This window comes from Procambarus clarkii, chromosome 17 (assembly GCF_040958095.1).
Source record: "Procambarus clarkii isolate CNS0578487 chromosome 17, FALCON_Pclarkii_2.0, whole genome shotgun sequence".
Taxonomy (NCBI): domain Eukaryota; kingdom Metazoa; phylum Arthropoda; class Malacostraca; order Decapoda; family Cambaridae; genus Procambarus; species Procambarus clarkii.
The window spans coordinates 34341262-34357036 of NC_091166.1; the positions used below are offsets into that span (position 1 = coordinate 34341262).

Sequence of the window (15775 nt, forward strand, 5' to 3'; positions counted from 1 at the left end):
AAGTTAAGTTTATCATGCCCGAAACGCTTTGCGTAATAGTGGCTTTAGGCATTGTATGTACTAGCTATACCTATAAGTTAAACAATCCTTGTAAATATTTATTGTATGTATGTACCTTACCTAAATAAAATTGTATTGTATTGTATTGTATTGTAAATCGACTTCATAGAACAATAGTGTTGGTCTATACTAATCGTTATTCGTTAGTATGCGTTCGCTACTTAAAACATTTACTGTACTGATGTAAAATCTCCCATGTCTCTTCGCACATGGAACACCGAACCTTACACACTCTCTGATATATTGTTTAATTAATAGAGATTCACTAATAAAGCTTATAATTGTATATGTTATCAAAAAGGCATAGATAAAGTCGTTCTTACGTTTTAGTCACAGAGATTAGATATTAGTAAAGTAAAGTTCATTTTATTCAGGAAAGTACATAAATAGTCGATTTACAAACATAATATTGGATTTATAGATAGAGCTAGTACATACAATACCTAAAGCCACTAGTACGCATAGCGTTTCGGGCATATTATTGAGAGAGGAAAGATATTTATTTTTAAACAATTTTTTTTTTTACCGACGCTCTCCCTATTGATGAGAACTACAACCTAATGAAGATAAATGTTAATTTTATGTAGATACTGTAATAAACGAAAGTTTTTAATGTCATCAGAGAAGCAGAAATATAGGCAAATTTTAAATCCCTTGTCATAAATATAACTGAAGTGAAAGCAAAGATATATGCATTTTGATAGTTACAAAGACAGCTCTTTAACACGGGTGGAACACGAACAAGGGGAACTTAGTACCCAAATGAGCCACAGAGATATTAGAAAGAATTTTTTCAGTGTCAGAGTAGTTAACAAATGGAATGTATTAAGCAGTGATGTGGTGGAGGCTGACTCCATACACAATTTCAAATGTAGATGTGATAGAGCCCAATAGGCTCAGGAACCTGTACACCTGTTGATTGACGGTTGAGAGTTGGGACCAAAGAACCAAAGCTCAACCCCTGCAAGCACAAATTAGGTGAATACAGCTGAGGGGCGGGACCAAACAGCTGAAGCTCAATTCCCTACGCATAACTAGGCGAGTCCATAGGAATTACCGTTTGTCCTGGCGCCATCTATGTTTTGACAGCAGTACTACTAATGTTCCCACGTTATGTGATGGTGATCGCTATACGGGTGTTACGGTCAGTTGCTCTTCTATATATGTTTATGGACAACGTAGGTGATTTGAGGCAATTTGCGGCCAGAGTGAAATAGTATCCACGCGGTGAGTGATGGAGGAGGATATATACTGCTGTGTACTCGACCAGTGGGTGAGAGGTAAGTTATATATATATTTTTTTTTTTTTTTTTTTTTTTATATAGATATAAACAAGAGTTGTTACATTCTTGTACAGCCACTAGTACGCGTAGCGTTTCGGGCAGGTCCCTGGAATACGATCCCTGCCGCGAAGAATCGTTTTTTCATCCAAGTACACATTTTACTGTTGCGTTAAACAGAGGCTACAGTTAAGGAATTGCGCCCAGTAAATCCTCCCCGGCCAGGATACGAACCCATGACATAGCGCTTGCGGAACGCCAGGCGAGTGTCTTACCACTACACCACGGAGACTGTAAACAATTAGTCCAATTATCGAACACTTATGGGGAATAGATGGGTTCAAAGCGTAGAATGTCGGGTAACCCCATTACATTATGCCTTTAGCTGAACAAGTCTACTGGTGGGGGAAGTAGACGGGTTTTATGAAGGTATTTTACCTAAATATTTGTATTTGGTTAACTAATTCAGCCGTTACCAGGGAGGGTGTTCCTTTAATCTAATATAAAAATTCTAGCCGGACAAAGTGATTAAATAAATTGAATAGAACGAAGTGGTTTGCCAGGGTGCTTAACATTTAGTTTAGTTCACTTACTATGCAGCCCATGCTTAAAGAATGCAAGTTTATCATATTGAATTTACCGTAGTTTTACTGCATTTAATATACCGTTTTTACCCTATTTAATTATGTCGGGTAAAGGCCGGTCGTGGAAAGTTCCTAATATAACAAACTTTAAAGGAAAAGTTTGAGTTTACTTTAACGCTTAAGTTAGTGACCAATTAGCTTAGTCTATTGTGAGGAAAGTTACTAGAATCTAACATTGCAAGTGCCATTTCTCTACTCTTTTTGAGAAACATGACTAGATACATGAACCGCATAGTTTTATTACTAAATGTTCATGGATTAGGTTGCATAGTTGAGGAAATGATAAGGTTTGTGATTTTGTGTACCTTGACTTCAGCAGAGATTTTGATAGTGGTGCAAAATTGATAGGGGCTCGGATCATGGGGAATGCTGACTGAAGTGGATTAAGTCATGGCTATACCAAAGGAAATTGGTATAAATGGAGTTAAGTTGGGAGAAGTGTTGTAAGTAGTGCCTAAAAGCTCTCCTTGGACCTCGGTTATTCGCAAGATTATGGTTTAGACTGCAATAGTTGCAGAATTGGCAAATAAAAAATACCGATGCCCTATATAGTTTTGAAATGGTTAAGACTACCAGATGCAGTTTAATGCTTACAAATGTAAGGTTTGGGGGCTAGGTAAAGAAGAGATAGATGGTGTAGATTGTTAAGAGTATTAAATTTTTTTGCAGGTGGTAAATTGTCCCCGAGCTGGCACTGCTCTCCAGCCTGGGATGTTGATTGGTTAGTCTTCAACTGCCTCCCAACATGGTAGTGAGGTCCTGAGCTGACATGCAGTGAGGAACGTGGAAAGCTTCCTGAATTGGCACATGGTATGCCTCCCTTTCAAACCAGCAGCTGGCACAAATGTTCCAGCTAACATCAGAATAGTGGATGAAGCCCACACTAAAATGTAAGTGGTACAGTAAATGGACACCCCCCCCCCCCCTCCTCCCTTTTGACACTGAACAGTTGGGAGGAAGGGGGGCTTACAGTTCTATTGCTACAGAATCTTTTGCCATAAGCCAGTGGCAGTGCCTATTGGCACTTGCTATTCAGAATCATTGGAATTAGAGGGTAGAAGTTAATTGCTAAAAACCTATTAAATATTAGGGTATGGAAGTCTAGGCTTAGGCTAGTGGGTACCATATCTGCAAGTTCAGTCCTTTCAGGAATGTATTGAACAGAATGGTATGTTGAAATTGTGATGTGGGGCATTAGATCTTAAACAGCATAGTTGAGGGTGTTTTATTAATAATTTTAATGAAATATAAATCTTGTTTAGTTAACATTAAATGTTTGTTAAATAAGCTTTAATCTATAAATGTATAACACTGTTAAGGGTAATAATAAGTCAAAGTTAATGGCAGGAAAAGTTTTGTTCTAAGTGATGGTATTTTTCCCTTGAAATTAAAAAAAATATTTGATGTTTACTTTAGCTTGGTTTTAAATTTATATAGTTTTCCAGAATGTGGGTTGGAAAGTCCAGAAGTCCCTGTCAGTTGGAAGAGTTAATTAAGCAATTAAACAGAATCAGGTGAGTTGTAGTAAAGGTTAATCTGAATAGATTTGCATAAAATTAAAAAAATAGTAATAACTTAAACAATATAGCATTGGCTAAAGATAAATGTAAATTGCCATTGAAGTGCAGTTATGGATAGTTTCTCAAATGACATTTACTGAAACTTGGCAAATTGATGCCATATATTTATATTGCTAAATTAGATCTTTACTACTGCTACTAGAATATGTAGGAAAGGTAAATTCCTTAAAGAAATTTTTTCCATCTGAATTTGTAAAGTACTGAATGCTAATTTGAAAAGTAAAGTGAGATTGGCTTTAAATCTGAAATTAATTTGTTGAAATATTTTTCAGGTGAAAGTGATTATGATGCATGGACTGAGGCTCCTTTACTCTGCAAAAGGAAATCTACAAAAGTGGGTGAGTTTGAATTTGATGTTTTAACTATATCAGTGACCTAATCTTAATTCTCTTATCTAGTCCATTTATAGGTGTGTAACCATGTCCTACTGTTACAACCCACAGGGGATGATGCAGTTTGTACTGATCCTACCCCATTTCATAAAAGGGGACCAGGCAGTCCTGCAGATTTCCCTGGCTTGGCTTTTTCAGAGCTTTGCTCTACTACCCATCTAATAGATGGACTAGATTTGTATAGGTTTAGGGACCCTTAACAATGGTTACATTGTTAATTCTCACAGGGCTTGTTTGCTGAATGGGTGGATGCATCTAAAACTTTAGTGCCTGGCATGCATTGTACAGTGCTTTCAGTAAAGCATATCAACAATGTGTTGATGGCACTAAAGTGGTGGATGTAATGCACCCATTTGGGGAACAAGCTCTGCACTAAAACCAGAGGAAGGGATAGGCCTTGCTGAGACTATCTTAAAAGATAGGCTGTTAGGATTTTTTGGGCTTATTATTAGGCATTGGTGATAATAAAAGTAGTGTCTGTTTAATGTTTATTTTTCTTTTACAGGTGATTGTCTTTGCCTTTTGGATCTTCTGTTCATCTAGGAGCATCTGTCCCACAACCTGAAATGGTAATAAATATTAGATGTATTATAAATACTATATGTAAAACTTATTAAATAAAACAATTTTAATGAAACTACTTTATATACCTTATCCTGAAATTATGCTGGAAATTGTTTACTACTATTGATGCAATGTTTAAACATCTGAAATTTTTTTTACCTTTAAAATAAATACTTGGTAAAATTTACACCTATTTGTAACTTGTTACATAGGTGCATGCAAAATGCATTGAAAAGATGTAAAAGTGGACTACCTACTCAATTTACATAAACTAACAAATATTGCAAATTAGTCTGAAATATTAAAGTGGAAGAAACTTTAGTCAATATTTTAGTTTTCATATTTGAAAGTAAATTTAAAGCTATGCAACACCTAAGCTTTGTACAAATAATTTAATCAAACTAAAGATTTTTGTTAAATGTACAAAACATTAGAAAAGTGACACTGAAGCATCTATATGGTTTTCACAAAGTCTTTGGTAACTTAAATTTAATCAAAGCTCTTAAATGATTTGTCTGCCAAACTTCAGATATTCTGAAATATTTTACCTAGATTAAAACCACCATTGTTTGAAAGGGCAAAACAGATTACTGTCAATTAGTTTGACCTAACATCTGCAAGGTCCTGAAGGAATGGAATTTTTGTAAAACTGCTAAAAACAAACCCTGCCTAATGAACCTGCTCCTTTTTTTTAGAAATGGTAATTGCAACATTACCAAAGGCCATTGTTTTAATAGCCAAAGTACCAAATGAAAGACCAAGAAGCAACAAACAGGTACATGGTAGAAAGGACAAAAGAATGGTTACGAGGACCCTTTCATTTGTTAAAGAAATGACTGGGGAAAAATGCTGTCATACCACAAGGGGTCTTAACCCTTGTCATATACATCACTGACATTAATCTAAATATTACCAACCACAAAAATTGCTGATAACATGTTATAAAAAATAAAGAATATAATATTGAGGCCTTAATGCAGATCTCTAACTCTACAAATAGTAACAAGACTGGCAATTTCTTAATATAAAACAAAAAAAATCCAAGACCTTGGACGTGAGCCAGAACAATCCATATCACAACTACCACATTAAAATGAAACAACAATGAAGGTAAGGTAATTACCAAAAGAAGGCACCAAACTGGGAAGGCCATGTAGCACCATCAAAGTGCGAAATAATCAGAGGGCGCTAAATATCACCAAGAATGCCAATACGAGAACAAAAACGCATAAGGCGAATGATATCAAAAGTATCCGATTCACCTAGAATTCTATCGAGGGACAAGTGACTGCGAGGGATGGTCGGAAAGCAAGAAACACGCTCGTCCTGGAAGTCAGGACATTCAACAAGGATATGCACAACTGTAAGAGGGACAACGCAATTCGGACAATAAGGAGCAGGGCGGCGCTCCATTAAGTGACCGTGGGTTAAGCGGGTATGACCAACCCACAGCCGTGCCAAAGCAGTGTCCCACCGCCGGTTACGGTGGTAGGAGGAAGGCCACGGGGACACACTAAGTTTGAGAGTACGCAGCTTGTTACCAACCACAGAGGACCAACAACCCTGCCAACGGGGAAGAATGAATAACAGGATAAAAGTCGGAATAAGGAAGACCTTTACGGGAGATGGGACAAGAACGGATAGCTTCCTTAGCGGCAGCATCCGCACGCTCATTGAAACACCAATATGGCTGGGAACCCAGCAAAACTCTACTGATTTAAATTTACTAGAAATAAGAAACAGCCAATGTTGAATCTCAATGACCACCGGATGGACAGGATTAAAGGACCCTAGAGCCATGAGGGCACTACGAGAATCAACTACAACCACAAAGGAGGAACGAGAAAGCAAGAGACGAAGAGCATAGAGAATAGCATAAAGTTCTGCTGTAAAGACGCTAGCCTCCGAAGGGAGGCGACACATGTAAGTACGGTCAGGAAAAACAACAGAGTAGCCCACACCATCCGCAGACTTAGACCCATCAGGGAAGATGGAAATAGAGTGGGAGTGCGAATATGTCACATCCTGGTCAGGACAACTTGCTTGATTGTTATTCTTGGTGTGACTCGAGAACTGACTTTGAGGCGGGGCATGGGCATGGATTATCTCCCTGGGGCACGCACCTCCCTGCCCCAGCTCTCTCTCTCTCTCTCTCACATAATCTATCAAGGGTCTAACATGAGGTCATTGTGCCTACCAGAAGTGTATATGTCCAAGGCTGGCCACCTGTCTGGACCATTCAAATGTATAAACACGTAATTAGTCTATTAAAATTATATATAATGCTACAATTATAAATTAATTTGTTCATGGTCATTCGTTTATCAGTATTTTAATATGAGGTATATATACGCATGTATGTATACGTTGACGTACACATATATGATTATGTGTATGGAATGATTATGATTATGTGTAATCATATATGATTATATCTAATGGAATGCATTAGTAAGTGATGTGGTGGAGGCTGACTCCATACACAGGTTCAAGTGTAAATATGATAGAGCCCAATAGGCTCAGAAACCTGTACACCTGTTGATTGACGGTTGAGAGGTGGAACTAAAGAGCCAGAGCTCAACCCCAGCAAGCACAATTAGGCGAGTATATGAACGAATGCACATGTACACTTTCAAATGAATTAAGATACCTTGAGATACACAATGACTTAGTTTAAATAGTTTAAACACATTATGGTACTGATTTTGACATGCTGATGTCTGGAAGGGAGAGGGGGTGTGGGGGGTTATTGTCTGAGGTGGAGGACCAGAGGAGGGGGTCAGTGGAAGGATGGTGGCTGGAGGGATGCCATTGTTCTAATGGTTATGAAAACAATTATTGATGGCAGGAATTCAGTGGGTGTGTACTTCACCCGCACCATCACCATACTGTGCCCTGCTACAACCCCCCCCCCCCCCACTCCACCCATGCTGTGCGGGGCTTATTACACATTATGGGATAACCGACTGTCTGTCCATTCCTGTCTGCTCGTTATGCTGCCCTTCCTTTTGAAAATTGTCTGCTTTATCGACTTCCTTCAAGACCACACGTTAGCCTCTTATCACGCCCTCTTACCACTCTCAGGGAGCCGGCTATTCTATACAATAGTTACCACTCAGTCCCCAAATACGAGTATAGGAAACGAAGAAATATAACACTTACTCTAAATGGTGTGGAACTGAGCCGTGTACAGAAGTACAAGTATCTGGGCATGTATGTTGGATACACATGTGAGAGTAAAAATGCTGAAATAAATCATATCAGCACCTTATGTAAAGCCCGTCTGCATCCTCTAAAAGCACTGGCTTTTTCTGGTAAAGGTGTTGGGGTACCTATCTTGCGGATGTTATACATAAGCACTGTTCGATCCCTGATAGACTACGCAGCACCCGTATTGTCTTACACAGGCCAAGGCAGAATTCAAAAAATAGAGCTGATACAGAACGAGGCTATGAGGATTATTCTTGGATGTCAAAGAAATGCAATGATTGAAATAATGAGAATGGAATTAAATTTACAGAGTGTGTGTGATAGAGTCCGTGACATTAACACTAGAGTATCTATTCGTTTCATGCGGAGAAAAGGAGGGGATAAGCTGTTTGAGAGCGTTCAGACCTGCTTGAGTGACGTACACACTTCCAGGAAACTGAGGGAGACACGCTATACGAGAGGATTAGCTCATGACCTCAGGGAATACGACGTACTTGACTGCTGTAAACCCTCTCGACAGTGTAATATGTCTGCTCCCTGGATAGTACAGAAAATAGACGTCGAAATTGTACCCCTCAAGGTGAAAAAGATTCATCATGAACCGGAACAATTACGGTGTTTGTATGGAAGCATGATATCTCGGTTACCAAGAGGCAACAGTTTACATGTATATTGCGACGGGTCGGTGGCGGAAGATGGCAGGGCAGGGTGTGGTGTCCTAATAAGGGATTATACGGAGTTTGGGACTGTGGACAGGATAATTGAACTCCGGCTTAGTAATTATATATCATCCACACAAGCTGAACTGCAGGCCATTCTGGCGTGTTTGGAGGAAGTACGTCATGACGACAAAAATGTTTTTGTATTTGTCGATAGCCGAGGAGCACTGGAGTCCTTAAACAGTCGAAACCCAGTCTTCATGTCTATAGTGGAGGACTGTAAGAGAAGAATAACTGAGATACAGCTGAAAGGTTATAGTGTGAAATTCATGTGGATTCCGTCTCATGTTGGAATAGTGCTCAACGAGGTGGCGGATGACTTGGCCAAACGTGCCACATCAAAACCACAAGTTGACATTGAATGTGAATTCACAATGAGACAAATAAGAAGCAAAATCAGAAATATTCAGGCACAGGCGGGAGTGGAGAGGAGAGAGATAATGTATGAGAGAAGTCAAACCATGCAACACTATATGTATGTGAGTCAAAACACCCATTTCACTTATGGTAAAAGGAGAAATGCTTGGAGTGACTCTGTGTACATGCGGCTCAGGCTTGGGTACAAATATTACTGGGAATATGGGATAGATGTTCATGGTAATGACACGAAGTGTAAACTATGTGGTATGTTAAGGTCTCACACCCTTGCCCATTATATTCTTGATTGTCCGTTGATTAATGTATATAGAAACACTGAGATAAGGACTGTTCCTGAACAAATAGCCTGGATGTGTCACAACGGAAAGGTTGATGATATTCTTGAGAGATATAAGAATTTTGCACCAAGATTGTAATATTTTGTTGAATTATCTGCAGGTGTCTTGCAAATTGTCTATACAGTATACCTAGGTCATAAAAGTATTTGTGTGTACGTCTGATACCATACTACTTGTGAAGGAGGAAATGTATATGTTTACCTCTCAGAATGTTTGGTAATATGTTTATTGTTTGTGATGTGTGTCTATGTATATATTAACACGTTGTACTGAATGGGGTGAGAATAGCTTGAGCTACCTCATCCCTTTGTGTGTATTTTACCTCAATAAACTTATTTCAATTTCAATTTCAGTCCCCAAGGTGAAAGAGTGTCCGGGCATATGACTTGTTACGTGTACTTATTTGCGATTCGTTTGGGCTGTCACGTGTGGTGATTAGTGTTGGGTAAGGCTAGGCCAGGTCAGGTCAGACTAGGCTAGGTAAGGCTAGGCCAGGTCAGGTCTGGTCAGGTCTGGCTAGGCCAGGTCTGGCTAGGCCAGGTCAGGCCAGGCCAGGTCAGGCCAGGCCAGGCCAAGCTAGGCAGGGTGAGAGAAGTAAAGCGGCAGGTACTTACGTTTCCGAGATAGTAGCGGCGGTAGTATATTGTTGATTTAGATTCGACGACATCCTGAAGCTAGTAGGTGGCGGCCTCATCGCTCTCGAACTTCTTGTTGTTGTAGGGGATACGAGGCACACCCAATATCCCCCTTACATTGATCACATCGCACACTAATATTTTTACTATTTCGGACACCAGATTTGTCTGTTTCGTATATGTATAATTGTTCAATATTAAAACCACAATAGAATGCTCTAAGTACTTTCGTATATTAATACATCTTCAGAAGGAATGGTTCGCTCTGAAGATGTATTAATATAAGAAAGTACTAAAGGAAATTCCTGTTTCAATTCTTCATCCGTGGTCTGACACTCTTATTATATATTGTATATACTGAATTATATATACTATGCTTATATAATATATACTGAAATATTGTTACATTTAACGTATGAAACAAAGTATATATCTGTATTTTTAATATAATATAAAACATTAATATTTATCAACGTATCTCTGTGAATTACATAATTTATCAGTATTGTACAGCCTGTGATCTCCACCTGGCTAGCCACTGATACCTAAGTAGCTTTCATGTGTCCGGACACATGATATTGTTGCTTGGACCATCGACTTCCTTTGATATTACATATTTACATCTTATTTTGTTATGAAATGATATTTTTTCAGAGTAAAATTATGTTTTCTCATTTTCTGCATCCAGCATCCACATTATAGTGAGTAAATATACCATATTACTTCATTGCTTACGTAATGCTAGGAAGGTTTGAGTAGCTTTGGGTCTTTAGTGGACAGAATCTCCAATAGATGGGACAATCTCTCAAAAGACAATCTCACTCGTCTTCGACTTTCCTATAACGATCCCTTCTCTCTCTCTCTGAACTTCGTTCTGCCCTGGCCCTCTGCGGTTCTACGGCGGCGGGCTCCGATGGTATTCATTATGAGCTGCTTCGCCATCTCCCTCCGTGCACGTCTCAGTATTTACTGAGTCTGTATAATCGGATCTGGGAGTCGTCGTCAGTCCCTGAGGACTGGCTCGATGCCGTTGTCCTCCCTGTTCGCAAACCAGGGTCTCTGGGAACTTCCCTTAAGGACTTTCGCCCTATTGCCCTCACAAGTCTGTCTATTAAGTGTCTATTAACCTCAAGTGTTAAGTGTCCTCAAGTGTCTATTAACCTTGTTTAAATTACTAATCAAGCTGTCAATGTAATCAATCAGAGCTTTAATATAACAATGTGCTTTAATATACCTACTTATCTCTCTCATCTCATTTTTCTCTTGTAATGTATCTTTATCATTTATCAATTCTGATTGAAATTACCTACTTAAAATTATCTGCTAGATTAAGGACCTGCCCGAAACGCTGTGCGTACTAGTGGCTTTACAAGAATGTAAATACTGTACTATCCAATGTATTCTCACAAACCCAATGTACCTTCTTGTATATATATAAATAAAATAAAATAAAATAAAATAACAAGTTGTCTGCAAACTCTTTGAACCTATGGTTAACGTTCGTCTGATGTGGTTCCTGGAACACCATCACCTCCTCTCCCCTTCTCAATTTGGTTTCCGCAAGTGCCGCAGCACGACAGATGTCCTGGTGAACTTGGAGGTCTATATTCGTACTGCTTTTGCTGCGAGGACCTCCATTGTTGCCGTCCTTTTTGACCTGGAAAAGGCTTACGACACCACTTGGCGATATCATATTCTATCCCAGCTTCATTCTTTTGGCCTTCGTGGTCATCTCCCTCTCTTTCTCCGCAGCTTCCTCTCTCGTCGTTCCTTTCGGGTGCGCCTTGGTACCGCTCTCTCTGCCTCTTTTCAGCAGTACGAAGGTGTGCCCCAGGGTAGTGTTCGGAGCACTACTCTTTTTCTGGTTGTCCTCAATGGTCTTCTTAATTCCTCTCTTCCTTCAGGTGTCTTCTCCGCTCTCTGTGTTGATGATCTTACCCTTTGCTGTCAGGGTGATGATTCGCTTCTCCTTCAGCGCCGGCTTCAACTTACGATTGATGCCGTGTCGTCTTGGGCCACCGATCATGGCTTCAAGTTCTCTACTTCTAAGACTTGTGCCATGTCTTTTACTCGGAAACGGGTCGTTCTTCGTCCCTCTTTGTCACTTTATGGTCATCCCCTTGAGTACAAAGATTCCGCGAAGCTTTTGGGGTTATTCCTTGACACTCGTTTGTCTTGGTCTCCCCATATCTCTTACCTCCGTGTTGAGTGCTCTAAGGCCCTTACCCTCCTTCGGGTATTGTCCCATACTTCTTGGGGAGCGGATAGGCGCACTCGCCTTGCTTTACATTCCTCTCTCGTCCTGTCTAAGCTTGATTATGGTTGTCCTGCTTACTCATCTGCTTCTCCTTCTACTCTTCGCCGTCTTGATGCTTTGCACCATACTGGGTTGTGCCTCAGTTCTGGTGCCTTTCGTTCGACTCCCGTCCTTAACTTGTATGTTAACACTGGCTTCCTGTCTCTCCAGGACCGCCGTGATCGCTACTGTCTTCGCTATCTTGCACGGTCCTTACTACATCCTTCCTTTCGCCTCTGTCGTGCTTTAACTTTTACCCCTCCTGCGGTTCCTGTTCCTCTTCACCACCTCCCTCTTTCTGTCCGGTTATCTCGCTTATAGGATCCTCTTTCCGTTCGTGTTTCTAATGTTTCTCCTCGTGTTGTTCCTTCTTTGCCCCCGTGGAGAGTCTGCTGGATCCTGGTTCCGCAGTTTTGTACATCCTTGACCCGCATCACTAAAGCTTTTACCCCTCCTACGGTTCTAAAACGCCTTTTCCTTGAGCACTTTTCTTTTCACTCCAGCTCCGTTTCTGTCTTCACCGATGGGTCTAAGTCTGTGGACGGTGTTGGCTACTCTGTTGTTTTTCCTGATCGCACTTATATGTGTCGCTTACCTCCGGAGACTAGCATCTTTACAGCGGAGCTTTATGCTATTCTCTATGCTCTTCGTCTCCTGCTTTCTCATTGTCAGTCTTCCTTTGTAGTTGTTGTTGACTCGCGTAGTGCCCTCATGGCTCTCGGGTCCTTTAATCCGGTTCATCCAGTAGTTGTCAAGATCCAGCATTGGCTGTTTTCTGATCAGGGGAAGGAAGACACCAAGCCTTGGGGGCGTAATTTTATTGACATGATAATAATTCTGCAGAAGTAAGACAGGCTTTTAAATAGGTCTTAACAAATGTGACTACCAATTTTTGTCAACTACCATTCAAGCTGTCATTGCAATCAATCTTATATTGTTTATGCTGTATTGTGCCTACCAATTTGTTGTCAACTACCATTTTAAGCTGTCATTGCAATCAATCATAGCTACCTATGTGCTTTAATATACTGTACCTATAATTTTCTCTCATCTTCTTTTTTTTTCATTCCATGTAATCTGTTTTCATTTTTTTGTCTATAAAACTTTGCAAGTATTTACCTCCTTAAAAATTTCTTAGATTAAGGACCTGCCCGAAACGCTGCGCGTGCTAGTGGCTTTACAAGACTGTAATTACCATATTTGTATCCTCACATTCCTTATGTACATTCTTGTATATGCATAAATAAATGTATAATATAGCCGTGGCTAACGCAAAGTACACGAAACATCTTAAATTGTACACCCGTAGTAAAACGTAACCTTATAGCCTAGTAACAAACTCTGCAGAACCTAATGTCCTAATGTCTAGAATTAGCAGTGAGGCGAATGTAACAAATCTAATTCTAAGTATAACAGGACACCAAAGTGAACAACATAACATAAGGGAAACCCTAGCTGGAGAATAATCAGGCGGCAGAAAAACATAGTGACTGGGGAAGCCTGATATGTATTTGGAGAAGAAAATAACCCCAGGCCAGAGGCCGAGCCGCCAAGGAAGGAATTACCTGACAAGGTAGGGCTTACTAGTAGAATGTCTGTAAAGTCAAAGTAGTAGCTGCGGACAGCGAAACACTTGGGGACGGGCGCTGCACCCCCCCCCCCCACCCATCCCCAGTGAAACGGGAGGAAAACGTGAGGAACAACGACTGACGTAGTCAGAACCGTGAAAACTGGCAGCCAGCAGAAAGGGGGAGGAGGGTGGGCGCTTCGTGAATCCTGGACCGGGACGGCAGAGGGAATGAGAGCGAGACCTGACTTCGCGCGCCTTTTATGCCACCCAGGCTGGCCGCACCGCGCCTTGCGGGACGCGATGCGCAATTGTCTCTTCCTTCCCCATCAGAAACTCCACCGCCTTTCGTCAAAAGGCAGTGGCCATTTCTTGTTCACAGTAAATTTAAGTCGGTTGAGTTTTGTTGGGTTCCCAGCCATATTAGTGTGTCTTTAAATGAGCGTGCGGATGCTGCCGCCAAGGAAGCTGTCCGCTCTTGTCCCATCTCTCATAAAGGTATTCCATATTCCAACTTTTATCCGGTTATCCATTCCTCCATCCTTACCCATTGGTAGGTTTCTTGGTTGTCTGTTACGGGTAACAAACTACGTACTCTTAAATGTTGTTTCCTCATGGCCATCCTCCTACCACCGTAAATGGCGATGGGAAACAGCTCTGGCGAGGTTGCGTATTGGCCATACTCGCTTAACCCATGGTCACTTGACGGAGCACCGCCCTGCTCCTTATTGTCCTAATTGCATTGTCCCTCTTACGGTCGTGCATGTCCTCCTTGAATGTCCTGACTTCCAGGACGAGCATGTGTCTTGCTTTCCGACCACCCCTTGCGGTCGCCTGTCCCTCAATAGAATTCTTGGTGACTTGGATACTTTTGATATCATTCGCCTTATACATTTTTGTTCTCGTATTGGCATCCTTGGTGATATTTAGCACCCTCTGATTATTCCGCACATTTGATGGTGCTACATAGCCTTCCCAGTTTGGTGCCTTCTTTTGATAATTACTTACTTGTATTTGTAGTACGTGGGTGAAGCATTTACAGTGTTGTGGTTCGAACAAAATTCGTCAGTGAAGCACCTGTTCCAGAAGGGTTCGAACGAAATCAGTTGAGTTGTGTGTAAACCATTTTTCATTCATAAACAGGGGGGTTTGGCCACTGCATGGAATCACTTTTGGGTCTTTGGAGTACAGGCTATATATACAGAGTTGTGATTCAAACAGAGGACATCAACGAAGCACTGTTAGAGAAATCACACACACCCCCCCCTTCCCATGTGCCTCTTAACTTTTCAACAAGTCTCATTACGTGCAGTATCAAAGGCTTTTCTAATGTTAAGATAATGTTGCAATCCTTCCTACTCATCAATTGTGATTTAAGATTTTCATGAATGGCTTTTCCGATTATTAATTAAAACAATTTTGCTACAATAGACATTAAGTACATTGAACAATATTTCAAGGCAAGTGATCAATCACCCCCTTTTTAAAAATTGGCACCACATTTGCAAAACCTCCACCACTCTGGCTGACTAATGATTCATCAAAACAAAAATTCACCAATCTATTTACAATCTTTCAGCACCCTGGAAAATACTTTGTCTGGGCCTATGGACTTTATAGCCTTTATATTTTTAATAAGTTCCTCTTTGATACTAGTCAACTTGTCCTCTTCACTTAAATAGATTTTCACAGATGCAGGCATAAATTATTTGCTAGTACAGTATATAAGAGTACTGTATTGTACTTATTTAAAATTCCGTCATTATCAGTTACACGACTCATTTTTCAATGGCCAACCCCGTTTATGAATGAAAAAAGTTTATACACAAGTCAATTGATGATGTCCAAACACATCCATAACAAGCAGACGCAGACGACTTATTCGAACCATAACGCTGTAAATGTTTCACCCACGTACTACAAATAATCAACAGAACCTAAACAAATACCTAAATATGTACAGTATGCTAATATGTAACATTGGTATGCTAATACTAACCGTAACACAGTATGCTAATATATTAATTTATATTTGAGAAAATTCCTATTTTGAATGAACATAATGTTAAAATTGATGATTTGCATCTTTGGGGTCAACTGCTGGATGGAATG

At 40.3% G+C, this 15775-nt stretch overlaps 2 long non-coding RNA genes across 3 annotated transcripts; one reads left to right on the plus strand and one right to left on the minus strand.

The window, feature by feature from the left end:
• Positions 1–1006: 1006 nt before the first annotated feature.
• LOC138365513 (uncharacterized) lies at positions 1007–4593 on the plus strand. Of its 2 annotated transcripts, none has more exons than XR_011228859.1 (5): positions 1007–1340; positions 2654–2874; positions 3430–3498; positions 3837–3902; positions 4462–4593. It is a non-coding gene; the product is annotated as an uncharacterized lncRNA (long non-coding RNA). The 2 variants fall into 2 exon arrangements; XR_011228860.1 differs by having other exon boundaries at positions 1008–1340; positions 3837–3898.
• On the minus strand, positions 4433–10824 carry LOC138365514 (uncharacterized). The gene is made up of 2 exons (XR_011228861.1): positions 9780–10824; positions 4433–4517 (listed from the first exon to the last, which is right to left on the minus strand). It is a non-coding gene; the product is annotated as an uncharacterized lncRNA (long non-coding RNA).
• Positions 10825–15775: the final 4951 nt, after the last annotated feature.